Raw genomic sequence first — 7664 nt, forward strand, 5'->3', positions numbered from 1 at the left:
AATAGTGTGAGGGGTTGGCTCTCTTCCATGGCGTGGGTATTGGGTTGGGCCAGGTATTGGTTGGACATTCCTTCAATCTCTGCTCTATCTATTCTACCTTTATGCTTGAACGTCTTGTAGGCAGGGTAAGTTTTGGATCAAAGTTTTTGTGGGTGGTTTCTCCTCCCTCCACTAAAAGTCTTGTCTAGTTAATGGATGGATGTCTTCTACAGTTTGCAAGGCTCCTGCTAATAGGAGTCTCAGTGGGAGGTCCCTTCATATCCTCCCAGAGGCCTATTCTGACTCATGTCTCCAGCTTGTCATAGAGATGCCCCCCCCACCCATGGATTCTCTTTCCTCTGCATTCCTTCTGTCCTCCTGCTCCTTCTCTTGCTCTCTCCAGGTCTGATCTAGACTTTTTCTCTTTGCTCTTCCTCCCCTATATTGTTTCCTCTCTTTACCTGTTATCTTTGTCTAGTATACTACCTCTTCTGAGTGACATATAAGCATCCTCCCTTGAGTCCTCCTTGTTACACATATCTTTTTCTTTTGGTCTTCACATTGTAGTATGTTTATCCTGTACTATATGGCTAAACTCCACTTATCAGTGAGTAGATACCATGAGTGATTTTCGAAGTCTGGGTTATCTCACTCAGAATAATCTTTCGTAGCTCAATAATTTTGCCTGCAAATTTAATCATTTCCTGATTTTTAATGGCTCCATAGTATTCCATTGTGTACATGTACAACAGTTTCTTTATTCATTCTTTGGTGTGTAGGTTGTTTTCAGATTCTGGCTACAAATAGGAAATACTGAGCATTAATATCTAAGGCTTTGTTTAATTTTTCAGTATTGATGATTTACATACAAAACAAAAGCTCCACCACTGAGCTGCAAATCCCCAGTCGGAGTGCACTGAGACAAGATTTTTTTTTATGTATGTCAAGCTTGTCTTGAAATCACTGTGTAGCCTAGTCATGTCTCCAACTCATGATTTTCTTTTTTCTTTCTCTCAAGTCCTGGGGATTTGAAGTATGTTTTACTATGTTTTGCTTGAAGACTGATTAGCACAAGAGATATACAGAGATACAGACACAGATAATCAGAGACAGGCAGACAGACCCCTAAATCTTCACTACATGACTTTGAAAATATACACTAAACTTTATAATGTGTTTGAATGTTTTGCCTGAAAGTATGTATGTATGTATTGTGCATGCACTCCTGGTTTTTGGGGGGTCAAAAGAAGGCACCAGCTGCCCTGGACAGCTGGATACAAAAGCTTGTGAGCGTGTAAGCATTTCTATGTGCTGGAAACTAAACCTGTGCACTCTACAAGAAAAGCAAATGCTCTTAACCACTGAGACATCTTTCCAATCATGCATTACATGACTTTTATGTTTATTTAGTATCTCCTAACTTTAGGATAATTGTTATTACAAGTCATTTAAGCCTATTATTGACATTTACTGAATAACTAGAAGCTCATCAAGATTTTTGGAATTTAATTTTATACTATCCTCTTATCCCAAAGTCTTTGGTCCCTTGAGTTGACTCAGTTTAGGAATATTTTGGTGTTTTTCTACAGGTGTTGTCACTATTCCCTTTATGTGGAATCCAATGCTTTCCCTCTTATCCACATACATGAACACATATGTTAGCATATATAAATAAAACATTATATGCATTTTAGTCCTCTATCAACTTTTCAACTTCCATTCTTTCCACTTCCTGTTTCATGATGTTCTCTCAGACTTGGAGAAAGAGGGTATGATGTAGAGTCTCATTTCAGTGATGGTCAGTCTGTAGTAAACTATTTTCTGCATGTTAACATATTTTTGGTCTCTGTTTCAGTTGCCATCAACTGCCAAAAAATGTCTTATTGTTGAGAGTGCCAATTTATGGGTGTAATAAGTAATGCGGAGTTGGTTTAATACTTGGGCCTATGATTTTTTTAGTCACTGATGAGTGGCACAAACAATGGTGCCAGGTATGGATTTGGTCTTGTACAATAGGCTGTATAGCCCATAAAAAGTGGTTATATTTCCGTAATATTCATGCCACTAATGTTCAAGGAGACAAATCTTGCAAGAGTAGTCATGAATATAGTTTACAGAGTTCACAACTTTACACAGTGATGGCAACTTGTCTCCTCTAGTAGTATATATAACATTTTTCAGTACTATGAGATCTGATTTTTAGTGATGAAGCTTCCAGGTTATTACCAGCTTGATTTCTCCATGTTCTGTGATTTAATGGTATGAGAGGCTCTCTTTCCTCCAGTGGATGGACTAAAACACATGCACATACAGACAATACTTAATGGACTCATTTTGTTTAAAAATAAACAGAACACATGAAGTTAAGAGGTAAAAGTATTAGAGGGTTAGAGGAGGAAAATAGTAAAGAGAGGGCACAGGAAGGGTGGATTATAACAAAACACATTATAGGTATGCATGACTCCCTAAAAAACATAAAAATATGTATCTGTTTAGATGAATAGTGAGCCTCCATAATAAGTCATAACAAATAATGAATATTTTACAAATATGTTAAAAACCAACACAAACATGAATAGTTTATAATTGCCTTAGCAATGAATGATTCTGTTATAAACTTTCAATCTGATCTCCATTTCCTGCCAATTTTAAGAATTATCTTTTTATTCTACTGTCATTTTTCCTTCCTCAAAAGAAACTAAAAGCAAAACCACTATAATACATTTTAACTTACCCTGTATTTTAAGTTATGTCCTAGGAGTTAAGAACATTGTTGGGCATTGTTCCAGTAAAACACAGTAAAGAATCAGTACCTTGGCAACTGGCAAGAGCTCATTAGGTTTTAAACCCTTAAACGTTCACATTTCTTTTCAATCTTATAGTCTTGATCATGAGCCTAGCCTTTAATGGCTGAGCCATCTCTCCAGCCCTGTTTTTAATCTTAAAATGAATGAAATGTGGTTTCTTGCTGCACTTTCACTTGATGCAGAATATTAGGACACAAAAAGCTCAAATAACTTGATCCCCAAATTAAATATTAAGAACTCTGGAAAAGGATACTAATTCCAAAACACATCTATTGTATTGATATCAATGCTATACTTTTCTAAACAGATTCTTAAAATGGTTGATTATAGCAATCATGATCCAGAAACCAAACAGGAAAGGAGGGTTAATGCTTCAGAAATGCTAAAGCAATTTCTGCAAGGGAAAGAATGAAGTTGGGCAAGTTAATGATGATATACCAAGGAAGTAGCTGCCATCTTTGATGGTTGACCAGCTTCTGGCATTAATTCATATACAGATGTGGCCAATGTGCTAGCTACTGTTATTATCATCATCCATAGCAGGACTAACTAGTGGGATCAGGACTAATAAGAAAGCAATACATACATACACACACAGACACACACAGAGACACACACACACAGAGACACACACACACAGACACACACACACACGCGCACACACACACACAAGAGAAAAAAGGAGAATGCAAACCAAAGCAATGTCTCCTCCTGTCCCACCAGAATTACTCAACAGCAAGTATATTTGATACAAGTTCATTTTGAAATAGTTTTGCTTGTACATAATCAATACAATTATAAGACTTATATTCTGTGATATTTAAATACAATCCTTACATGCATTTATTAACTTCAGAAACCAAATTACAAAATCTTACAGAAATGTAGAAATGTTAATAATAACGTATTATGATGAGTTTAATTAAATTAATTCCCTTACACTCCCACATTGTTAAAGCTGTTTATTTTATTCTCACTTCAGTACATAAGAAGTCATCTCCAATTCATGTAAACTCAACATTAGGTATAAACAGATTTACCTTTTATTAAATCTTCACTTTGAACTAAGCAGTCCTAAAAACTTTCAGGGATAAGAAACAGAATAATCAAAAGCAGGCAACAGAGTCCATGTCATAGATAGCACCTGCTCAGCTTACTATGGGACCCACTTGAAGATCAATCTGACCACCTGTTATATATGTGTAGGGGGGCTAGGTCCAGGCTATGGATGCTCTTTGGTTGCTGCTTCCATCTTTGAAAGTCCTCTTGGGTTTAGGTTGACTGAGTCTGTTGTTCTTCTTGCAGTGTTCTTGTCCTTTCTATGTCCTGTTATCCTTCCCTTCAACTCTTCCACAGGACTCTCTGAGATCCACCTAATACTTGGCTTTAAGTCTCAGCATCTAATTAGATAAGCTGCTGTGGGTGTGGGGGCATAGCTGTCAGAGAAAAGTTAAGTTAGGCTTCTGTCTGTACACATTACAGGAATTGGCTCTCTCTTTCATGGGATGCATCTCAGGTTGGGCCAGTCATTGGTTGGATATCCCCTCAGTTTCTCCTCTATCTTTAATTCTGCACATCTTGTAGTGTGGGTAAACTTTTGGTTGTAGGTTTGGTAGTTGGATTAGTGTTTTTGTCACACCACTATAAGTCCTGTCTGGCTAGAAGTTAGTCTCCTCGGATTCCATGTCCCATTAGCTAGAAGGCTCAGCTAGACACATTCCCATATCTTCCATGTAACCTACCCTGTTGCATATCTCCAAATTTCTTTGTGATGCACCCACCTTTGGGCTCCCTTTTTGCCATAACAAGGCTGCCTTGCCCGGCCTCAGTGGATGAGGAGGGCTCAGTCTTGATGTGACTTGATGTTCTGGGGTGTGTTGGTGGTGGGTAGCTCCCCTTTTCTGAACACAAGGGGAGGGGAGAAAGGGGGAAGAGAATGGCAGGAAGAGACTAGGAGGAAAGTGGGATGGGGATGTGAACAGGATATAAAATGAATATATAAATTTAAAATAAAATTTAAAAAAAGAACAAGAGTGAATCCTGTTCCTAACATTGTAAGTGTGGCTATTGTGTCACATGTGTGTCAGTAGAGGCAGAGAGGAAAGAGAGGCTAGGAGTTTTCTGAGCTATGAACATCTGAATTATTAGTAGCCTAACAGTCACTTAAAAAAGTGAGCCCAAAGAAACTAGCAGTCTGGCATCAAGCAGGCCTTAATGGATCCTAGGACCTGGAACAAACTGAAGACTAGAAGAACCTCACCTGGGAATAAGGCACCTGGGCATTCTCAAATGGGGATACATGGGTGGGCCAGAAAAAGAGCAAGCCTGAGATGATCACCAGATCAGCACCACAGGGCCCAGACAGAGAGCTGGCCTGAAATGATGATCAACCATTAGTTGTCCTCAGGGCAGGCCTGGGGAGGTAGACCATGCCTGAGATGATTCATGCCTAGTGCCATAATGCAGGAATGGGGCATCGAACAACTGAGATCACTCTTGAGATGACCCCAGACTTTCAGAGACCCCAGACTCCACTAAGAGAAGCAAGTAAGTACTTGGTAGAGAAAGAGAAGCAGAAAGGAATGGGCACAATGTAGAGAGCCAGAACTGGAAACTTGAGGGTAGTAAGGAACAACCTAATGTAAGTAGAGGGTGATATCATCTTGGAGGGTTCTGGCCTGTGAAAATATTGGTAGGCACCTTTGGCCTTGTGGCCCTGTAGCAGCAGGGGGCTTTAGGCTTTGAACTTTTAAAAACCTACTTTATTTTAGATTATTTAATGTGTATACCTCCCTTTCAACCCATCTCCCCTAAATAGGAGAAACAAGAGGTTAATAGGAATAGAAGAAATTGGAGTGATTCCATTGGCATAGTTTGCAGGATTCCAGCAGACCCATTAAACAGCAAACCAGTAAATCAGCAAAGGTGACTGTAACTCAGCAGCCATACCCAAGCAACAGCCAGATTTGGGAACAGAAGCTGGAACCTTGAAGAGTTCACTGGAATGGTTCTCTCTAGGAGCTTCTCAAAGTGGAGCAATGAACAGCCAAGGCCAAAAAGCCAAAAAAGCCCATCCTTTTGTTTTGGGCTCAAATATAATAAATAATATAATATAAAATAATATAATGTAATGTAATATAATATAATATAATATAATATAATGTAATGTAATATATATACATATATGAATGTGCATAGAGTCCTTACTAGGATGTTTATCAGTTGGCAAAGACCATATCCCTGCAAGAGGTGGTTCCTCTTCTAATGGACAAACACCGCTTGTTCTCTCACAAGTCTGTTTCCAGAGAAAAAAAATTGCAAACCCTCACACAAGTCTGTTTCACAGCCCACACTTGGGACTGAAACAAAAATATATTTATATCTGCTACAGGAGTCTGTTACAACCAAAGGCCAAGCAGATGTACTGGCCTCACCTCTCACCAGGACATTATGAGAGAGCTGGCTCTGGGAGCATGAGAGCAGCAAAGCTGACCCCACACCTAGCTCACTACAGTACTTGGGAGGGCTGGCCCTGCACCTTGCAGGAGTTACAGGTGAGATGTCTAGGAGGACACAAGTATAGCATGAGCCTTGACACTAATCTCTGTTGTGGCATTAATGAGGGAGAAATCTTGTCTTCTCTATTCAGTTCTTACTACCAGGGGTGAGAGATTTGTTCATGAGAGGAGGAGAGCTGTCCCTGCTCCTTACCTACTGCAGCACTCAGGAGATCAGGTTCTTCACTTTACTTGGGCAACAAATTAGAGCTAATTCTGATGGCATGACAGAGGAGCAGGTAAGCCAGCCACCATGCTGTGAGCATAGAAGAGCTGACTCAGCAACTTTGTTGTCCTTTGGTGACATGGGCAAGGGAAAGATGACCTCCCTCACCCCTTACCACCAATAACAGGTAGAAAGACAGCCCCATGGTCATCAGAATATCAGAGTGGGACAACATGTCCTGCCTTTCACCTGCTGCAGCATTCAGTTGAGTGAGCCCTGCATTTCACATAGGCAACACAGTAGAGCTGGCCTTGGATGTGAGGTTTGTGGGGGAGTTGTTCCCAAGGACTTGAGTGTGGGAGAACTAGCCTTTCCTCTTCTCTGCTGCATGGTGGCACAGACTAGGGAGAGGCTCCCTCCTCTCTCCCTTCTTCTCCACCTATGACAGACAGGAGAGCTGGCCCCGGGGTCATAAGAGTGGGAAAACTGGCCATGTCCTCCACCAGCTGTAACACTTGGGAGAGCAGGGCCCTGTACTTCATCTGGACAGCAAGGTAGGGCAGACGCTGGTAGTGGGAGTTGCTATTGACCTGGCCTTGGGAACATAAGAGAGGGAGAGCTGGCAGGATGACAAGCTCAGATGCCTCTCAGGGCCAGATCCAGGACTTTAAAATGGTGCATCTCAACATCTACCCCATTGAACTACTGGAGTGCATGAAGGACCTGGGCCTAGAGATCCAAAACGACAGTATTTCCATGACACAGGGCAACAAGAAGATAGCTAAGAGGAGTCCCTGTGAGATTCTAGTATTGATAGAACAGCAGTAGCTAGAAGCTTCGTACCAGACCAATGACTCATTACAATGAACATTTGCAAGCAAAGAGTGTGAATAAAAATGTATACTGTGGTACACACTGTGACATACTACAGCTTGCACAAGGAGATTATTTTTAATCTGTTGGGGAGTAGGCTGCAAAGGTGGAGAATGGGTATGAGGGGAAAAGGAGATGAGTGAGATTGAGGTAAATGATAAGAAATTCACAAAGAACCAATAGAAAAAAATTTTTAAAGAATCTGAGTGGAAACAGATTCACAATAAGAAATATAGCAGATCTATTGACTTTAGTTTTTACTGTTTATAGCTATAATTTTCA

At 40.3% G+C, this 7664-nt stretch overlaps 1 pseudogene; it reads left to right on the plus strand.

Moving 5' to 3' along the window:
- Positions 1–4825: 4825 nt before the first annotated feature.
- LOC127197529 (uncharacterized) lies at positions 4826–4946 on the plus strand (annotated as a pseudogene).
- Positions 4947–7664: the final 2718 nt, after the last annotated feature.

Source organism: Acomys russatus, chromosome 1 (assembly GCF_903995435.1).
Source record: "Acomys russatus chromosome 1, mAcoRus1.1, whole genome shotgun sequence".
NCBI classification, from domain to species: Eukaryota; Metazoa; Chordata; class Mammalia; order Rodentia; family Muridae; genus Acomys; species Acomys russatus.